Source organism: Anser cygnoides, chromosome 9, assembly GCF_040182565.1.
Source record: "Anser cygnoides isolate HZ-2024a breed goose chromosome 9, Taihu_goose_T2T_genome, whole genome shotgun sequence".
Taxonomy (NCBI): domain Eukaryota; kingdom Metazoa; phylum Chordata; class Aves; order Anseriformes; family Anatidae; genus Anser; species Anser cygnoides.
Genome location: NC_089881.1, coordinates 26,213,623 through 26,234,304, shown reverse-complemented (window position 1 = coordinate 26,234,304; position 20,682 = coordinate 26,213,623). Strand labels below are relative to the sequence as shown.

General features: G+C 40.4%; 1 long non-coding RNA gene across 9 annotated transcripts in view; it reads left to right on the top strand.

Annotated features, from left to right (window-relative positions):
• The window catches only part of LOC136791428 (uncharacterized), a 32,003-nt gene extending 11,556 nt beyond the window's left edge, over positions 1 to 20,447 (top strand). For 4 of the 9 annotated variants that reach the window (XR_010833462.1, XR_010833459.1, XR_010833456.1 and 1 more), the window contains 4 exons: positions 4,718 to 4,864; positions 6,107 to 6,301; positions 12,604 to 12,777; positions 17,398 to 20,445. This is a non-coding gene — a long non-coding RNA (uncharacterized lncRNA). The other 5 variants (XR_010833460.1, XR_010833458.1, XR_010833464.1 and 2 more) reach the window with 4 other exon arrangements.
• The last annotated feature ends 235 nt before the right edge of the window (positions 20,448 to 20,682 follow it).

The following is a 20,682-nucleotide window of genomic DNA, read 5'->3' as shown; positions in this document are numbered from 1 at the left end:
GCTGATTTCTGTAGAGCCAGGACTTTAACTTTCTTATGCTTAGTTTGAAGGAAGGAGGGAACAACCTTTTGATCCAGGCTACATTAATATTTTTAAATGTTAAGTATTTCGTGACAAAACACTTTACAAAATATTTGGGTTTTGTTTACTGAGGAAAATACTGTGTTGGTTTTTTTTCCTTCTGTAATATTTTTTTCTCTTAATCTGCAATTGTGTTTTGCACCACCATCTCAAGCTCAAATAAAACCTTTCTGCAGACCACCACCGTTTTCGAAGGAAGTTTAACATGAAGTCATCTTTCAGGACCAAATTATAGTTACTTATTATTTCATAACAATAAGCCTTTTCATTACTAGTATTTTACAGAATCTTACTGTTAGGTATGAGTCTAATTTAAAAGAAAGCTTTTTAGATTTTGCTTTTGTAGCGTGTTACCATATGTAGACATGGCTGAAGTGCTCGGGAGGCCACGGGTAGGCACGTTTGTACAGCCACTCCTGTAGGAGCGTTTTCGTGACCCCATTTCAGTGACGTGAGTGGACCATACTGTGCTGCTACAGATCAACTGCTTCTGGTTTCCTGTAAAATAACCTTAAACAATTGGAAAAACAAAAGGGGAACAAATGAGATAGAAAGCAGCAATCAGCAAGCACAGGCTCTCTCATTTTTGGTTTAGGTTTTAATTATTGCTTAAAGCAAAACTCATGGTCTTGAAAATTGAGACCTCAGCAGTCTTGCAGCTGAATGTAGCAAGAAATATTTTATTTTAAGAAAGACATGTTTGATTGTTTCTACAGTGTTTTAAAGGTTATAAAAGTCTCTAGACAATAATACTATTTCAAAATGCACTATGAATGCCAAAAAAAAGCTCAGAGATGTTGGTTTATTATGCTTACAGCTTTATGGAAAAATCTTTCACTTTAAATTTAATAAAAGCTAATCATATCGTAAAATAAACAACTGAAGTTCCTGCAAAAACAAAGTATATACGGCAGCAGGCTGTATTAGCTTGCTAATATCCTGGCTCAATGTATAATGAAGCACATTTTCCTTTATTCAGATTCCTGCTTCGGTATAACAGGGATCCCATGGAGAATAATGCATGCATAGATGGCTATTCTTTGTCAAAGACAACAGTTTGTGAAAAATTCTTAGTTTTTTTATGATATTAAAACTGAAAATATTTTTAGCACTTCTCATTTTTCAAATTAAAATATAGTTTTGTTAAAGAATGTCTAAATAGAGATTTTGTCTGTTTGGGATTAAAAAAATACTAAACCCCAGTGTTTCTAATAGGCTATCTCTAACCAAGTCTTTTTTTGTTTGTTTGTTTCATTGAAACTGTTTTTTAAGCAGCTTGAGATTTATGTGAAAATATCTTATACTTCCTCTAAAGTCTCACAACCATAGTTGCACATTTTTTTTTTTTTATTCATAGGTTACTAAGAAACATTCCAAAGAGAAAGTTTGTATTACTGACTCTCATCAAGCTAGAACGTCTCTTCTTGTCAGAAGAATTTCAAAGTATAATTAGGACAAAACTGTGCTGAACTTCTTTTTCTAGTGTCATTTAATTTAAATGGTGTTCACTTAAAATCCTACTGAGAAAGATTCTAATTTGTTATGGCTCTTTAACTTGGTAATATAAATAATCCTTAAATATACGTGCAAGAGAGAGGTTTTACACAAGTGGTGCCTGTTGCTGGAGTGACTGTTCATTCACATGTAAAGGAAAATTCTATTAAGCTTACTGTGAACATTATTGTAAATAATTATAATATTACTGAGAATAATCCATGTTGAATTAAACTCTGGTTTATGACTGTGATTTCTTCTTCAGACAAAAAGAGGGACATTATGGCTTAAACTATTTGTGTAATGACATGTATTGTTGATTTGTGTGCAATTCACCATGAAATTCTGACTCATGGTCAAATTCAAAACTATTTAGGACTAAGATTAGTTTAAGAAATACAGAAATTTATTGAAACTCAGGAACATAGTAGTCACAGATAAAGCAATATACAAAGCACTGGGAATCAATTGCAAATCAATTTGTTTCATGACAAAAAAAAAAAATCATTCTTAGTAGCTCAAGATCATTGGCTTAGAAGAATATCAAATCCGTGCTTTCTCTGAAGGTGGACTTCTGCTGAGCTCAGTTCAGATGCAGGTCTACAAGACAGAAAGTTGGCCCAGGTGATACGCAGAGGTTCCTTTCAACCTCAGCTTGTCTACGACTCTAAATTAGGATGGCTAAAAGCAGGAATTGCATCTCCCAGGATTTTTTGTGATGGTGACGGTCTGGAACCAAAACTTGGATGCATTGAAATGCTGCGTGAACATTTAGAAGTTGCGAGTGACCGGTCATACAACAAACAATCAAACAAAAAACTCCACATCATGCAACACGTCAGTTCTTTGTCCTTGTCAAACTTCGCTGTGGTTTTGTCACGGGACACTGCCGTAGCCCCAGCTCTTGTTTTGGATGGCTGACCAGAGGCTTAAAGAACAGGAAAAAAAAAAAAAGGATGCGTTGGGGTCAGACCTCTTTGCTTAGCATGTGCTTCACCGAGACCCTGGGCAGGCAGATGCAGCTCGCCTGGCAGCCCCTGCCTGCCTGTGGGCACCGGCAGAGCCAGCCCAGCGGCGTGCTGGAGGGGCTGGCCCGCCTGGTTGCATTTTCCTTCCCTTAGGTGATACCCAGGTTGAGGGAGAGGTGTTTGTGTTTAGTTACATTACTGAATACTCCTTTCCAACGCGTATGTGACTTGTGATGGCTGCTGCTTTCAGGCTTTCGTACATATTTTATGTCAATCTTTGGGGGTCAAAATATTTTACTTTTCCCTTTGAGACTCACGTAATTAAGAAGAGGAAACATTTATAATTCTGGTGTTCAATTCTAGTATTCTGAAGCATGATTTACTTGTTGCTGGGAGTATAAGTTAAAAAGAAAATGTCAGACAAGCCCGTTTTAACAGCTTCAGGGTAGAGATGTAAGAAAATATTGTTGGGAACCTTTTGTGTTTCTGAAGGTAATAGTGAGAGCTGCACAGAGCTTTATAGAGGGGCAGCTTAACATAAGTCTTCTCTGGCCTGCAGAAATGTGTCAGAATTGTAAAAAGGAAATAGCATCCAGTCAATAGCTAACACCTCAGTGACATTAAATTGTTAGGAAAAAAAAAATTGCTGTCCTTGAAGAACTGCCTGAAAAGCACAAAACACTATTCATGCATCTGGTCTGGGCAAACATAAAGATGGCTTACAGGAAGAATGTGTAGCAGACTAAAATTCTGTTTAAATCAAATACAGAAAAAAGAAAGGCATTTGTTTTACGCATAGGGTTTATTTAGGTGTTACATTAAACTGAGGCAGACTGACCTGCTTCTCTGAACAGCTCAGAAAGGGCTGCAGATAGAACTTGAGGACTGATGCAGAGTATTTGGAAGGCTAAATATGGTTGACATGAAGGAAAAAAAAAATACTAAAAATGATTTCAATGTATGAAAGCCTACTCCAGACAGCTTTGTTCTACTAAAATTGCTGATGGAGACAGTCAGGTGATAGTCTGAGATTTTACCTGTGGATGTACTGAGTCAGCCTGCTCGTCCTTGCCTTTTACCTCTGAAGAATATCAAGCAGTCGCTCCAGCTAATTCTTCCTTTTCCATTCTTTGTCATCTTTCATAGCTTCCAGTGTGGTTGAGCAACAGCAGCAGAGGCAGTGTGGTCAGAGGTGGCGTCAGCTGGTGCTGCAGCACGCCAGTCCCCTTTCCTGCAGGGCAGGCAGTCTGCCCTCCAGCTGGTTTGTGCTTCACCAGCACCTAAAGATGCCCTCGAGCACAGGTTGTGCAATAACCGAACGCCTTCCCTGACCAATAAACAAACACAGGAAGGCAGCTGATCTAATAATATACGTTAAACAGCATGAAAAGTGGAAGAGGAACTGTGAATTAGTTTAAAATCAACAATTCCTTGGGGAAATACAACAGGATCTGCTATACGTATTTTCCTTGATCAAATATTTAATAGTTAGTATAGCTGCTACAAACAGCTCAGCAGTAAAGAGACCCAAACATTATATCTCTTTTTCCTCCAGTTGATTTCCCATTTCAAATGAAATTTAAATACCTTAAGATGAGAATACATAATATTTTCATCTGTGTCTGCCTCTCATCCCTTTTAATGTGAATGCGTTAAAGGCAAAAATCATACAAAACATCCTAGCAGAGTCTGTCTCTGGATAGTTTTTTTTTTTTGTTTTGATGTGAACAGCTTGCTCAATAAAAAAGGTTGAGTTTGGGTTAAGTTGAATTAACTATATTGTTTGGCTGGGAAATATTTTTAAAAACTAACATTTAATTTCAATGGTGTTCAATTACATATTTTGATATTTTCTTTCAGAAAATGAGATGAATTTAATAATGAAAAAAATAAAAAAAATTAAGTAAACAATTTATTTTATAGAAAAGAGATTTTTTTTTTCTGTTTTCATGATAAAACTGAGAGGACTTATTGTGACATTTTATTTGCCTCTAAATATTTCCATACGTTCCCCACACCCACCTGTGTTGCAGCACACAGAACAGGACCATAGGCATCACGTGAGGGTGGTCGTCGTTCCTGCCTATGAGCACGCTTGGGAAGAGTAGGGATTTTGAGGGTCTGTATGAATGTGTGCATTATTTAAATCCCTTTTTTATTACTTTTTTTTGCAGATCGTTGCAAGTCAGGAAATAAAAGATAAGGCACAAGGAGCAAACAGAAACTTGACAGTTCTTTGGAGGAAGTAGAGAAGCCACAGTAGAGAAGGGCACAAAACAAAAACAATTTTGCAGCTGCCTTTGGATGCTCTGAAAGAAAAGGTACGGGCGAGAATCACATAGGAAGAGAGTTGCATGGAATAAGGCAAAAAAAAAAATAACGCAGTGTGGATGATTTGCCAATAAAGTTTAGGAGGAAAAATTTTTGAGAGATGATGTTAAAGAACAAGGGTGTGAGTTATCTAATGCCTGGTTGTGCAAATAAATGGGGAAAGGCGAGTCAGGGCTGGTTCCGAGGTGACAAGCTCAGGGCAGTGAAAGGACAGTGGGTGTGAACCGGCGGTCAGCAAGGATGAGCAAAGGCAAAAGCAGCGGGCTGAGGGTCAGACTGAGGAGCAATGGGATTTGGGGCTGCAGCTGGATCAGGAATGAATAGTTTGAAGGCAGAAGTAGAAAAGAAGATCACAGAAGGTATAAATCTGGATCCTTTAGGGATCTGAGCAGGGAGAAGTAAAACAAAGAGAAGTTGATTCAAGGAAGTGCAGAAACGTGGGAGGCACAGAACCACCGCCTTTGAAGAACCCGGCCCTGAGCAGGAGGTGTCTGTAGCTGTGCTACGCGTTCTTCGGGTAGGGAGGGAAGAAGAACACCAAAAAAGTACCCACCAAAAGCATACGCTTAGCACTGAGTACTTTCCAACAGAGTTTCAATTAAAGTAATAGGAGTCTAAAAGGAAAGCACAAACTAAATCACTACCTTTATTTCATCAAACATTTGTTGTACATTTTGAGAAAGGTAGGAAAATGTAGACAGAAAGGGGAAGTAGCTACTAGAAATTTCCGGTGGTTAGTATAAAATAAGTGTTTGTGTGGAGGGCTTAAGTACAAATGTTTATGAATTCATCTGGGACAACTCTAAATTGCTGGTATTTTTTAAATCCATAAAGCACATTAGGTCACTAGACTGCCAACAGTTTTTGCAGAAAACTAGGCTAGAAGCAAACAACTATTCTACGTTCTGGAAAAATTAGATTCCCTAATGTGTTGGTTAATCATCTAAAAAAATAGAATAAATCATGCATTAATTATCATAGTGCATGTTTTGAAGTTTCTTTTCAATATCAAGGTTGCAGTCCCTGCATATATGATCAGCTGTCCTTCCACTTGCCTTCGGGCGAGCCTAGGCAGAGTTCTTTCAGAGTCAATGGAGCCTGGTTCTGGTTTGTTTGTTTGTGTTTCGTTTTGTTTTGTTTTTTAATCAGCATAAAATGAAGAACAACTAAAAACCCTGATGCTTAAATTTTAAGTTTATATTGCTGTCATGTTTATTTATGTTTATTATCAGAAAGTTCAAACAATTACGGTCAGTGGCGGGTCCATCGCTGCATGGCATCCCGCTGCACCCAGGAGCCGCAGTGCTTGGGGGCACGCGGGACGTGAGGGGAGCAGGTTACGATGGGCTTCCTGCAACACCTGGAGATTGGCGCTCGCTGCCGCCCTTCTGGAAGGTTCCACGCAGGGTGGGAACGCTGGCGGTGAGGTGAGTGACCAAGGGGCATCCCGTTGTGGGGAGGCGGGCTGGGTGGGCAGGCAGGGTAACGCGGCACAGGTCGGCCACCCGGTGCCGTGAGCTAAAAAAAGAGTGGCTGCAATTGGTATTCCAGTGGCAGCCTAAAACGCATGGGGATTTGTATCCAAATAACTATCAGGGTGACTGCTGTTCTCTTGGACTAACTTCATATTTTATTCATTGACCTCAATTCTTGTAATTTAAATTCCTGTCAATTGTAGGAGAATGATGCAGCAATTATTTTGTGTAAGCTACACATTTTATATCTTGTGTTATAGTCCATGGTTCCTTCCATAAGTCTTGTTCAAATTACAGCAGTAGTCCCCACGAGTCTCATGATACGAGAACTGGGGACCTCGCTATGGAAGCCTACATCCAGCTTTCCCTAAAGTACAGGAGTTGTGATCCCTGGACCAGGGGAGCGAGTGGGAACACAACCTCCCAGCCTGCTCTTCCAGATCACATCTTGAGATAGCTGTGGCTGTGCGAGCATCCTGATCCAGATCCAGAGCAACTGAAGGTGTTTTCATCTTCAGCTGCTTCTCAGCCCTTCTACCAGAGGCTTCTCTGTCTGAAACAGCACTATGATTTAGCTGCTATTACTGTTTGCTGAACCTGCAGCAGAGAAAATCGTCCAAGTGCTGTTTGATCTATCCTGTTAAAATGATTGTGCCTGAAGTGAGCTTAAATCATATTGCTAAACTGCAGCGGGAGCAGGAGCACGGTGACGAACCTCAGAGAGCAGCTGAAGGGCTGTAGCTGTTTGCTAGATAATGGGCCTTTAGTTACGAGACACTGCTGGAGAAAGGGGTGGCCCTGAGGACAGACTCCTGCTTCCGTGTCCAGCAAGAGTTCTGGGTCTGCTCACTGGGTTTGTCAGCCAGCCCCAGTGTGCTTGTCGTTCAGAAGGATTCTCCAGCTGCTGCGATTTCAGCTGTGTTCCTTTTGCAGAAGTGTTTAACAAACACCTGCAGAGCTGGTCACGTAAAAGGACCAAGGTTTCTGGCTCATGGTTCCTAACAGTTCCGAAACGGTTCTTCCTTTTGGAGAATGGGAGCTCCAGGAAAGAGTCGGCTCTTCCTGGGCACATGAGAGATGTGGACATTGTGGATCAGGTGCAGGTACCTGCATGGCTCTGCCTCTGCCCCCGGCGGTCACGGCTGCAGGGAGCCAGCGGGGGGGTGCCCCGGCAGCACAGTGCTAACGCCCAGCTCCGGCGCTTCGGTGCACCTGCTGCTGGTTTGCTGCTTTGTTGGCCTTGGACATTAGCGGGCTGGGATGTGCTACAATTCAATACATGGAGTTAGGCTATTGCAGTGAGCGGTAAAGAAAATGTTGGGAGTGTCTCTGGGAGATTTTCTGGGAGATTTTATTTATTTATTCATTCATTTTAATATCAGAACTCTTACTGGAAACGAGAGTTGTTCTTACTTGGCTGGGAGACCCCCACAAAATTGCTGTGTGATCCCTGCGTCAAAACAATTCTGAGTATCTTGAAAGAGAGATAATTGCCTGGGAGCAACACTAATCCTAATCAAAATAACTACTCTGAGTTATTTGCTGTAGTACTTCAAAATAAATGGAGTGAGGAGGCTGTGTCCATTTAAATCCTTTACTCTGAATTGTTTGCTTCCATCTACGACAAAACGTTTTTGAAGAACTGCATGCTACTTCCACAGTGTGAATATAAGCATTTTGGAAAAGAGGCTAATCACCAGCAATTAACACTGTGTTGTGTATCTTTGTGCATTTTGCTCACAGCTTTAACAAGCAGATAAAGAGACAGAGGAGACATTGTAAAAATGTGCATTCCGTTTCCTAGCTAAAAGTCCTCAGAGCTCTATTATTGCTCTCCTGTTACTATGCAGAGTCCTTGCTTTATTTTCTCAGGCTTGCTGTACCAAAAAAACAAGAGTACTGTAATAACACAAACAACCTTGCAGAACTTGAAAGCTAACTAAATAATTCTAATTCTGTTGGAAATTATACCGTGTTTACAGTATCATACCATATATTTACTGCTTCTCTTTTAGAGTACTATACTTTACTTGACAAATTTTTAAAAATTCTTTATTTAAATTTGCACAAATGAAAACGGGGGACACAGAAGACTTGCACTCTGTACACCTCTAACAAGTTCCAGAGGTAACAGCACTTTCAACCCCACTGCAACTTAGGTGTTCCCCTTCCGCAATATAATTTACTCAGTGTTTTTGCACCACAAAAAAAAACAAACAAAAAAAGCTACCCATTTATTCAGTAAGTAATAACTAACTTTTTCAGATACTGAAGGAGTATCTGAAAAAAAGGAAAACAACAAATATGGTAAATTAAATTGGGGAGAAAAAGTTGAGATGCGAAGTTGAAGGGGAAGGAAGATAAATTCTTGTTCTGGAGTGGGTTTTTTGGTTGGTTGGTTGGTTGGTTTTATTTGGTTATGCATTACTACAGTACTGTAATGTTTGAATTGTTTCTCGAAACACTTACAGCCCAAACCTGAACGTGAAAGTTCTTAACAGTCGCTCAGAAGCATGGAAAACCACTACTAATATAACAACATTCAATGAATGTAACACCTGCGCTTTTCATCAACGACCTTAAGCAGCACTTAATTTTTCATGTTTGCAGCAGACTTTCCACAACAAAAGCAGTGCTGAACTATGATCTATTATATTTATACAACTATTGTACCGAATATCACTTATTGACTAAAATAAAATTACCCTCTTCCCAAATTCTTATCTATCTTATGCACAAAGGAATAAAATTACAAGATGGGTAAGCATAGGTTCAAGAGTACATAGCAAAGATTTTATTTCTTAAGCATTAATGTCTGAATACAATCTGAATATTTTTCTGGTGAAGGCTTTAACTGCATGTTGGTAACAGCGAGTCTTTTGTGGCAACAATCGCTCACTGGATCATGATCAGCAAACAAAGGAAGAGAATTAGGAAGGAGAGACCAACTCTTCCTGTTTGCGTTCCCTCTTCTGCTTCCAGTGCAATTATGATGCATTTCTGCATTCCAGAATGTAGGAAAAAAGAAGATGGGGGAGGGAATTTAAGCACTTGGGTAGTCTTGACTCACAAGAAATGTGTTCTTATTCAAAGAGAGATCTGTCTGCATCACTGTTCAGAAACCACCCAGTGATCGTGCTCAGCAGTGCTGGAGTGAATGAACCGCACGCTGGGCCCGGCCAGCACAGCGCTGTCTGCGCAGGGGGACGTGGGGTTTGTGCACAGAACACCAGTGCTTCAAACAAGCTCTCAGCAGTTAATAAACAGAAATTTCAGAGGGGTAGCTTATTCCTGTTCAATTCTGAGATATTGAAAAAAAAAATCACAGTTTTTTAGGCTGGGGGAAATGTTCGCTTGACTCTTCTGGTCTGTGCTGGTAGAAAAGTTTTCCAGGTTTTTGTAGATTAAGTTTCTTTTTGTTTTGTTTGTTTGTTTTCCTAAAGCCTGTTTTAACAATCCTTGAACTCATCTTTTTTTATCCAGGTTCAAAATTTCTATTAAGTGGTGTTCCGTGACTGAGCATAAGCTAGGAAGAGTGGGCAATGGACCTTTCCATTAAAACTGCGGAACCCCTGCAGTAGGCTCTAGCCTTGGTCAATAAGTAATTGGGCATTTTGCTGCTTTATGACAGAGCCCTCGGGCTGGCAGACACTGAACACCCTTTCATCCTTCTGACTTCAAAGTACTGCTCAGAACTTTGCAGAAACAGTCTTTTAATTAGATCTGTAATTGAAACATCTATCGGACTAGCCTACAACATCTTTTCAAAGTATCTTGTATGTAATGTTGCAGCAAATGAATGTGATTTTCACATGGAGCACAGTCTCATGTTTAATTATCACATCTCTTTAGCTTCCTGTAAGTGCACCTTTCAGCAGTTCCATTTCAGAGATGATTAAACCCTAGTTTATCTCACAAGTTGTACATATTTAAGAAAATATTCAAGGCTTTCAGAGAACTGGAAATCAATTATTTTGTTATAAAGCTGACCTTAGCATTTTTGACGTGGCCTACAGACTTGCTCCTTTTCATTTAGAGGAGCTAAGGAAGTTGTGTTCAAAGAGCTAAAACTCGACCTGGCTTAGAGGACATGGTAGGCATTAATATATAAATGCTTTTGTGAACATCCTAAAAATTCTCTGCCTCTTTCATACCCAACCTCGTTGCTTCATGTTGCATTATATCTGCTGATATTCTGGCAGTGCAGCTGCCAAGTGGACAAAGGATTTTCAGAGTTAAAAACTTGATTAACTGTAGTTTGAGTTTAAAATTTTATCGCTAAAACTCTTCCTATGGAATTTTTACTCTGAAAACAAGTGTTTCCCTTACATTAAAAAAGTGTTTCCTTTATAATAAAAAGAGTTGCTTCTCAGAACATGTATCCATGTGTTTTAGGGATTACAATGTTCTGTCTAGCAAAGCATAAAGTTATTTTACTTTATTTTTACCGGAGGTGGTATTTTTCTCTTGGAGGCTCTGCAAATCTCCATGTGACTTACCTCTGAAAGACGTTTTGCAGGAGTTGCTAAGGTGATTTTGTGGGCTGGAAATGCACTGGTAATTTGTTGTTGTTTGCAGAAGGGTATGAATGAAATTTCACCACGCACAGCAAGGCAAGCATCCGTGTCTGGTGGTATTTCAGAAGGGGCTCAGTAGAGAAGATAACAGCTGTACAAAAGCACCGTTCTCAGCCCCTTCAAGGATGATCACACAGAGTCTGGATGTCCGTGGGGTAGAGGACATAAAAATTTTGATCACATTTCATCTTTTCATCATTTTAATCAGAATGTGAAGCATTTTAGATTTTTTTTCTTTGTTTTTCTTTTCTTTTTGCATGGGAATGATCTGACAACTGTTTATTGACTATATCTAACGTTCAAAAGCTGCCCTGAGTCCTAGCAAGCACTCTGAAGCTGTGTCAACGCGAAGAGCAAGCCCACCGCTCCCGCGCAGCTTTCTCACGGAGCAGGCGCGCGGGAGGTGAGGGTGGGCACCGGGGCTGGCGGCCTGCGGCCGGCCCGCAGCAACGGGCCCTCGGGTTAACGGGACCTGGGCCGGCTCCTCCCGAGCGTTTATCATCACACGGACTGGTTTTGTGACTTGGTGATGATTCTGTTTTGTATTGGCCGGGAAGATCTGACTCCCGAGTAAAACCACTCAAAATAAACAACACGAAATATTCACCGCTTTCTGCATAACAACAGCCTGAGCTACCTGAGAGCCTGTCAGAACTCGGGCTGCCCGACTTTTTATTTCGAATCTACCCTGAATGCACTGTCAATTGCACTTGTAGGTACGGTCTCTGTAATTAAAATAAATTTCCAAATCTTGTGAATTATTCCCTTCCATTTCCTTTTATATATTCTTAGTTTGTCTTTCTATATTGTTATTATTCTTTATGCACCTCTGAAAGATGGAAGCGTTCTCAAGTTTAAGCCTTCACTTTTCAGACCTCAGATTCATAACTTAATTTTTTTTTCCCCCTCCCTCTTAATGAAACTCTGGGCATAACAGTGATAATTAGAGATTTTAAAAAGAGATGAAGAAAGGGAAATAATAACTTAGTGCTTTTTTGATAAGAAATGCAGATTCTGCTACTTTGCAGGTAAGATACTGGTTAGCCATTCTACTGCGTCCTTGCCTGAGATAAAACAGTAATATTCATCTATTAACTTCTCTTTGTGCGAGTCTGTGCCAGGACAGTATGCGAAGAGGGCAGGTAGAATTTTACAAATTCTTCAGTTTCTTTATGATTACCAAGATTTCATTTTTTTTTTCCCCCAAACAGAAGAAGCTTTTACCTATTTTTTCTTTTGCCAATATAAATACAAAAAGCACCAAATCTTGCACAAAGTAACTAAAAAAACAGTAATTAATTCAGTCTGTTTCTTCCAGGAGGGGCAACATGAATGAGATTTCAAAGGTGCCAGAAAGGGGTTGGTAGATGTTCAGTGCTTTTACCTGTTTCCAACAGACTGCTGCCCCAGTCCTTTCAAACATATCACTAGAAATGTTTTAGTGTGTTTTTTGCTTTGTTGTATTTTTTAAAAACCAATAAAAGCCCCATATTGCATGCATTGCTTCCAAGGATGTGTCTGCCATTTTCTGGAACTGCAGCGGAACTTGAGTTATAAAAAGCAGCACAAAAATGAAGCTAGGGAAAGGAAGTTCCTTAAAAAACAATTTCATATATACTATATATTTTTTTCTTAAGTCTTTAAACCTTAATCAATCTACTTTCATCTTTAAAATAGGCAGAGTTTTGATATTGTGAGCATGTAACAGAAGTGGAGTCTTGTGAGAATGCTTTTGCCAACGAATGCCATATAGTGAAGAAGCGAAACGACTGTTGGGAAGGAGCTGGGTTTAAAATGCTGGCTTTAGGACAATCGCTTTGCTGTTTGAAGAGAACAGAAGGCAGCACAGAGGTCAGTTACTTCAGAAGCAGCACTCGTTTAATTTTCTCCTTGTGCAATTACTGAATGTCGTAATGACACTATAACGAAATCGCACTGCTTTGTTTCAATGGAACAGTACCCCAATTTTGTTCATTCAGTAATATCTTGGTACAATAACTTTCACAGGTTACTGTTTATGACATTGGTTTTCAATCAGAGGCATGCAGATCTTTGTGGGCTGATATACTATTAAAAGAAATCATGCAAATTATCTAAGAATAGCAAGTTAAGTATCGGGAGGCTTAAACTTGCATTGGAATTTCAGATTTCTCTGTTTCTTTTCGCAGGTCCAAAAATAGAGAAATATGATATTTTTTTTTCTTTAAAGAAGCCTTTGATTAAATCAGGATTAAAAAGTTATTAATCCTGCCAGATTTCCTGAGAAATACTATACAGCATATTTTTAATAATAATAATAATAATAATAATAATAATAATAATAGAAGCTGTTGGTATAGCCAAACACTTTCCGTCCTATTTTTCTACATGATTGTTTATTTACCACTCAAGTGTTAGTAAATGGTACTGTACAGCGCATTCAAAATATTTGCAGTCCTGCGGGGCTTATATCCATGTTGCAGAGCAATAAATACTGTTGTCAAAGAATAGAGTAATCCAGAAATTACAGCTGCATACTTTGGAGGGATTTGGTTTAGAAAGTAGGTATAGCGGGAGCTTTTCTGCCTTGAAATGCACTTTCCTGGCTGAAGTAGGACCCGATTAATGGAGCAGATATTCCACTGCTCTCAGTTCTGTTCATGTTTTACACAGAATGTAAAATCCAAAGGCGCGTAGATGCGTACTAGCGTTTCTGAGAGATGGGGGTTTCCATGGCTACGCTCAAGCACCCGACGAGCTTGTGTCAGTGCGAAGTGCTCGCTTTGCTCCTCGCTGCAGGAGGGTTTGTTCCGATAAGGAGCTCGTGCTGCCTGCTTTCCACCTGGTGTGCTGGAGAAGCAGCACAGCTCTCGGATGCTGTGTGTTATGCCGAGGGACAGTTACACCCATGCTTGTGTGCATCTACTGTCCTGGGTTAATGTTTCTGTGCAGCTCAGGGAGTTGACCCAAATCTTATTTCAAATGAATGATTGAATAATGTAACTGATCCGTTCTGTGTGCTGCAAATTCTTGCGTTGTGACCAAGTACCCTCTTCTCAAACTCCAGCTGTATGTGACCATGCCTGTCTTCGCTGAGTAGCTGGGTGGTCACAGTGGAAGGAAAAAAAATCATTTTTGTACGGCAAGTAATAGCGACAGAGATAAAGTTGTTTGCAGAAGTCTTCATTCATAAGAGTTCTGCCAGGATTCAGAAGTTCTCTCCGTTCTCAGGCACCCAAACATACATGGATGCTTGGGTCCTGGGAATAAACAGACCCTTGCAGATGAGTTCAGACCTCTCTGAGAAATGTACTTTGGGAAGCTGTAAGATTGCTTGTACATTATGTGAAGCAAAGTAGGGCTTCCTTTTTATGGAGATTCTTAGAGTGCTAAATTATTCCCATTTAGCAGTTCCTTCTGGTTATTCTGCAGTCAGTATTAGGACAGGTAATGTTCTCAGCATGCCTGTCACTCTTAGAAAGGTAATGTCATCCCATGGCAGAAGATTCTGGAGGTGGCATATCTGATTGTATTGCAAGACATTCACAGATTCACAGATTCACAGATTTCTCTAGGTTGGAAGAGACCTCAAGATCATCGAGTCCAACCTCCGACCTAACACTAAGTACTCCACTAAACCATATCCCTAAGCTCTACATCTAAACGTCTTTTAAAGACCTCCAGGGATGGTGACTCCACCACCTCCCTGGGCAGCCCGTTCCAATGCTTAATAACCCTTTCGGTAAAGAAGTACTTCCTAACATCCAACCTAAAACTCCCCTGTCGCAACTTTAGCCCATTCCCCCTCGTCCTGTCACCAGGCACGTGGGAGAACAGACCAACCCCCACCTCTCTACAGCCTCCTTTAAGGTACCTATAGAGAGCGATGAGGTCGCCCCTGAGCCTCCTCTTCTCCAGGCTGAACAAGCCCAGCTCCCTCAGCCGCTCCTCGTAAGACTTGTTCTCCAGACCCCTCACCAGCTTGGTCGCCCTTCTCTGGACTCGCTCGAGCACGTCCATGTCCTTCCTGTAGCGAGGGGCCCAAAACATTCATATGTCTGGCATTGAAAACATGGAGAATGTGGTCTTTCCTATTTTCTCACAATCATTAGCCATTTTGGCTTGCAGCAAGGTGTCCAGAAAAGCTTTGTATCATTGAGAAAATGTCAAAGGACATATCATTTATAATTTTCATAAAACTAGCTTATCCACACTAACACTAGATGATTATTTTGTGTGCAGGTCAGTGGGGAAGGGTCTTTATTATTTTATCACTGTGTGTATAGCTTTGGCTGTTTTCACATCGTGTTTGAACTCTGTGTTGATTTAGTCCAGGTGAGTAATGAGAATCAAAACGTTTCCATTGCATGGACCTGTGCCCAAGCAGGCATGTCTATGCTCAGTGGTGTTGGTATCTGCAATGTCTTGACAAGCCGGTGGCATTCTTTATTCTCCAACTTTTATCAAAATGTGCTGGCTCTCACATAGATGTGCTTTTTTTCCATGCTGAGGAAACTTCTTTATGGTTTGAACAAGTCCCCTTAACATGCCATGTGAGTGCCTGAAAAGTAAATTGAGTTGCATTCATGAAGATATGTACAAGTCTGTATTCTGTGGTTTTAGTGGGAGCTAGGAGTTTGTGTGCTTTCATGAAAAAAATATGAGACCGAAACACCTGCTAGCCTTGCCCTTAGCTTATTTTACAATTTTTTCCTTCTGTAGACAAGCCTTCCGTGTTGAGGAGAATGACAGGACTGGCAGGAACACAAGGCTGGGCAAGGTTGCTGAAACAAAGCCACCGAGATGTATTGGTCTTGAGGAAAGCTGGAGCAGAACTCAGCCTTTGTATGCGTTGTGTCCCCCACAATCTGGTGGGACTTAACTGGCCGTGCTAACTGGTGTCGCAATGTTTTAATGCTTTCAGATACGTTACTGGAGGGAACAGAACATACATCCAGCATGGTTCTGCCTTGTGTCTTACCCTCTTTTGCCCTCTTGGCCTGAAAAATATAAAGCGAAAGAAAACCAGTGAGCAGATGAAAGTTGGACCATCTAATGTAATGACATTAGACTTTCTGAGCTATCAGACCCGACTACAAATATTTTGACTTTTCATGCTTAGAAAGGCTACAATGAAAACCTCAAAGCTATTCTCTCTTAGTTTTGCCGTTTTGGTGAGCTGCTTTCCTTCTGCCTGATTTTCTGCAGTCACGCTAAAACTGCTTCACTTCACCACTGCCAATAAAGGCAAAAGACAGAAAATGAGTGAGAGAAAGGCTGGCATACGTGGGGAGTGGGGAGGGCCAGGACCACTGATATTTGTTACCTTCAAATTTCTTTCTAGGAAGAGATTTTATTAGATGTCCAGTTTTTAATTTAAAACAAAATTAGTGTCATGTTCTTCTGTGGGTGAGATACACCAAAGTGTAATTAATCAATTTTCAGAATCATAACACAAATTAATACATTTTGTAGATGTTCCCTTCTCATATTGTTATGTTTTTACAATGAGGAACTGGACCTGAGGCAGGACTGTTACACAGTGTGATACTGAGCCTCTCAGCTGGGTTGTACAGAAGCCCAATTTTAAAGAATACTAAGTGTATTTCACAGGTCTGAATTTCTTTCTAAGTAGAAAGAGCAGTTGTTGTTGCAGAGCAAAAAGGGAATAGGTTGTTAAATATTTGCATTAGGTGCAAACTGAATACTACTCTGTTCCAAAATAGCTCTTAGTTTCTTTCCTGCTTACTATGTAGACCAGTCCATGTGCCTCAGGGAGGAGGTGGTAGCAATTCTGAGATTTGATGAATCACCATCCAAAGAATTAGAAAGTGTTATGATCCAATTATGATCGTAACAAGCCACTGAGTATCTGCAAACAAAAGAATAAACCACAGATGTATTAGCCTGGAATGCCTTCCAGATGAAAGATACTATAGTTTGCTTGAATGCCAATTATTACACATTCTGAAGCAATAACGAAGAAGTTAATTGTTTTTCTTTTCTTTTTTTTTTTTTTTAATATCCTTTTGTTTTCCCACATCAATTAAAATTTGTTTTACTCTATGGCTCAATGTCTAATTAATTGCATTTATTCTTAAGAAAATACTCAGTAAAGAAGAATGTGGAAAGAAACATCACAGAGTTGAATCTGTTCATGTTCTGAGATCCTGCCCCGAAGCCCAGGGAAGGGATGGAGATCCTTTTTCCACACTTGTGCTTTACAAAAGGGCCTGAGTCGAATTCAGCAACGTTAAAGTAGAAAACTTATCTCAGTTTTAGGAGGGCAGGTGTCATGTTCTTCTTGAAACCTGAACTCTCCTCATAGCTCTTAATTGGTGCACCAGCTGTGGGGAATATGTGCAGGCTCTCCCAGTTTGAACTGAGTCTTCTAAAACTAAACTGGATAACAAAAAAAAAAAAAAAAAAAACACAGCAATTGAATGTTTTTCTCTCTTTGGCTTAATTTTTCTCCTTCCCCCTTATGCGCAGGCAGCAGTGCCACCAGCCCCTCAAGGACGGCGCCCATCTGCGGGCTGCGTGCGTGCGGCTGCTGAACGACGGCAGCAGGGTGACGTTCGCACTGCTCTGAAAGGGGTGAGGAACGGGCAGAACGGTGTGTGTTAGAGAAGGCTGGTACGTTCTGTGGACTTGTGGCTTGTGCAAAAGAAGTGCACTGCACAAATGGACATTTAATATTTCCTTTTTTTATTGTGATTTATGCAGTCTGAGTGCTCACATTCCTGAACAAAATACATTAAATATTTGTTGTGCCAATACACCAACTCTTTCCATGCTCTCATTCTGAAAAAGGAACATACCTTATCTAATAAAGCTTGAGGAAGTTCTGCTGCTTTTTTTTTTTTTTCTAATTTTTGACCATGATAATTTTAACTATTGACAGAAACACACAAACAGTGCTGGAGTGGAAATACTGGGAAGTGTGCTCATTCCACCAGTGGAGTTTTTATGGATCTCCTTGTCTCCCTGTCTCCCGCACGTTCAGGACTGTGAGAGAGATTAGCACATCAGTCGAGGCAATGTATGCCATGGCAGATTCCGTGATCGTATTAAGTGACAAAATCATTATAGACATACTTGAAAAGACTGACTTCCTCGTCATCTCAGACAGCGATTACTAATCGCTCTCGTATTGTTCTGTGCTGCTCTGCCTGGGCTATTTCTAGGTGTCTCCTGACTGTTGATGCATGTCGGTGAGTTTAACTGAAACAGTACTGTACATGGCTTATAAGGCTCTGCTGCAGATTTTGTTGAAGCGGATGGAAGACCACGGTGTTCAAGGCCACTGATGTTTAAAAATTGGAGAGAGGCACATAGATCTGTGACATGTTTCCAATGATAAAATGAAGTGGAAAGTTTGAGTGGAGCCTCTATAAAAAGGGTGAGGACCTTAAGGCCTCACAGGGGAACACAGAATTTCCATCCTCGGTATATTTACGTGGGAAGTATATAGTTGGGTCTGCATCAGACTCGGGCCTAAGTGCACAGACGCTTCCCTACAGCAAGTGGGGCTGAGCTCGTGCTTGCCTCCCAGGGCGCCCCAGCAGTGCTTCGCCTGCCCGCAGTGCAGCCTCCTGATTTTGGACAGGTTTCTGCAGTGCTCTAGATCTGTGTAAAACCCCCTGGCAGAAACACAGCTCACGTCCAGTGTGGTGACAAACCTCTTTGTTTTCTGATGAAAACAAATTTTTACAGGTAGGGACTTAAAATGTAGTCTGTCCTACTGAAATTGAGCTGCACACGTCAAAGCACATTTGACAAAGAAGGAAAACAGGGATGTTTGGTGTCAGCAAGACAGATTACTCAGTTTGCACTGCTAAACCAATTCCTTCTTCTCTGTGAGGCAGAAGTCCCTGCTGCTGAGGTAAATCCCCTGACGGAGGGAGGGGGCAACCAGCGGCTGCAAGGAATTTTTTCCAAGTGCGGTGGAAGCAGAATTTCAAAGACTTGCCTTAAGAGCCAATCTGAAGTGGGACAAAAAAGGGAACTTGCTTTACTCTTGTTTTTGAAAATGTTTGGATAGCTCCTTTTCCATTTTGTCTTCATAAAATAAAATAATTTAAGTGGTAAACTGGGACTATCATGTATAATTTTGTTCTGATAAGTGACTTGTTTTATAATTGCTTAGATTTTACAGGAGAAATTCCAATTTTATCTTATCTTAAGACTCGTAAGTGATAGAAATTCATGCTGTAAAACATAGTTTGTGTGAGTCTGTTGCTGACAGTTGATTAAAATTCTGGATTTCATGTACTTAACATCATGGCTATGTGAAGGAACAAAAAAAAAAACCAACAATATTGATGGTGTGCTGTATTAAAATTACACAGTCGAAGGAACATGATAGTTATGCAGTAGGAAATGATTGAGGAATATACAAGAGTGCTGGAGAGAACTGAAACCACTGAGCTGGTCGTGTTATTTTTAGCAGCATGTGGATGAACAGTAAGGGAAAACGCGGGACACTTCCTTTGCTAGCATAGTGCTTTGGAAAGGCCTAAGCATCCTGCGGAAATGAAGAGGAAATCCTTAAAACTGAGGTAGAGCTGGCTGGTGGAAAGGTCAATTACAATCTAGTCTGGTCTCTGGGAAAGCAGTTGGTAAGGTCAGAGAGAAGTTTTCCAATAAATTTATGAATGAAAAACAGTGTGAATGACAAGAGCATAAAACGCGGCTCTCCAATTACGAAACGTGAATGGCACAAACTGTGTTAACTAAGGCAGAATTGGTTACAAAGGATAGCATTGGCACTTCTTTTGTATCCAGCAAGGTGCTCTCCTTCAAGCCATTCAGAGTTCAGTGCTGTCAGAACGTAGCACTGGTCAGGGAGAGGCAGAGCACTCCTTTCATTCCTCCGGGAGGAAACCTTAATGTGATCTTGAATTTTAAAGTGATCCAGAATTAGGTAGAGTAACAGATACCACTGTCAAAAAAATGGGTTTAATGCAAAGTTCAAACAGAACTGCTATGATGTTGATGTTGTTAGCTATGAGGAGTATGTAAAGAATCTTCCCATATTGGCTGGCTCTCTTAAAGGCCATCCTGCTGCTGTGGTAGGAACGTGTGAGAATCCTTGGCTTCAGAAATAGTAGAAAAGTGTTTCAAACTCTCTATAGAAAGAGCAGTGTAAAAAACCTAACCCTACTCAAGATGTTATTTTCAGTGCTTTCAGGAGAAAAATGTCTGTGTGAATGTGATGTGGGAAGTCTTATATTTTAGACTAAATACCAGTTTATTCTTCAACTCTTTGATGTGCCATGCCATCACCCGAAGAATGCAGTAGTTATTTTAAAATCATGTGATGCTGAATCAGACGATCAGACCACGCAATTTCTTTTTTTCTTTTTCTTTTTTGCTTACTGTGATTTTTGCATGCTTGCCATTGACAACACTGTAAAGATAAAATTTAACATTTGGAAAAAGTGGTTTCTGCTGTCAAGAGAAAAAAATGTTTTCCTTCTGATTCTTGCATGGACTTGAATGTCAGGTTAGTGCCGGGCAAGCTGACATGCTCTATCTTACAGTCTCGATCTGAGTACTGGATAATAAGGTATTTCACAAGAGCCTTCTCACATGTGATAGGCAGTTTGATGTCTAATACTAGCATTATACTCAGCCATCACTAAGCTGCAGACTGGAAAAGAAATTCATTCTGTTGCCCACATTAAAAGAAACATTACAATAGTTCTATTGAGGCATTTTCATGCTTTGGAGCAGGAACTTTCCATTAGTTTGAGAAATTCCTGTAGTCAAGGG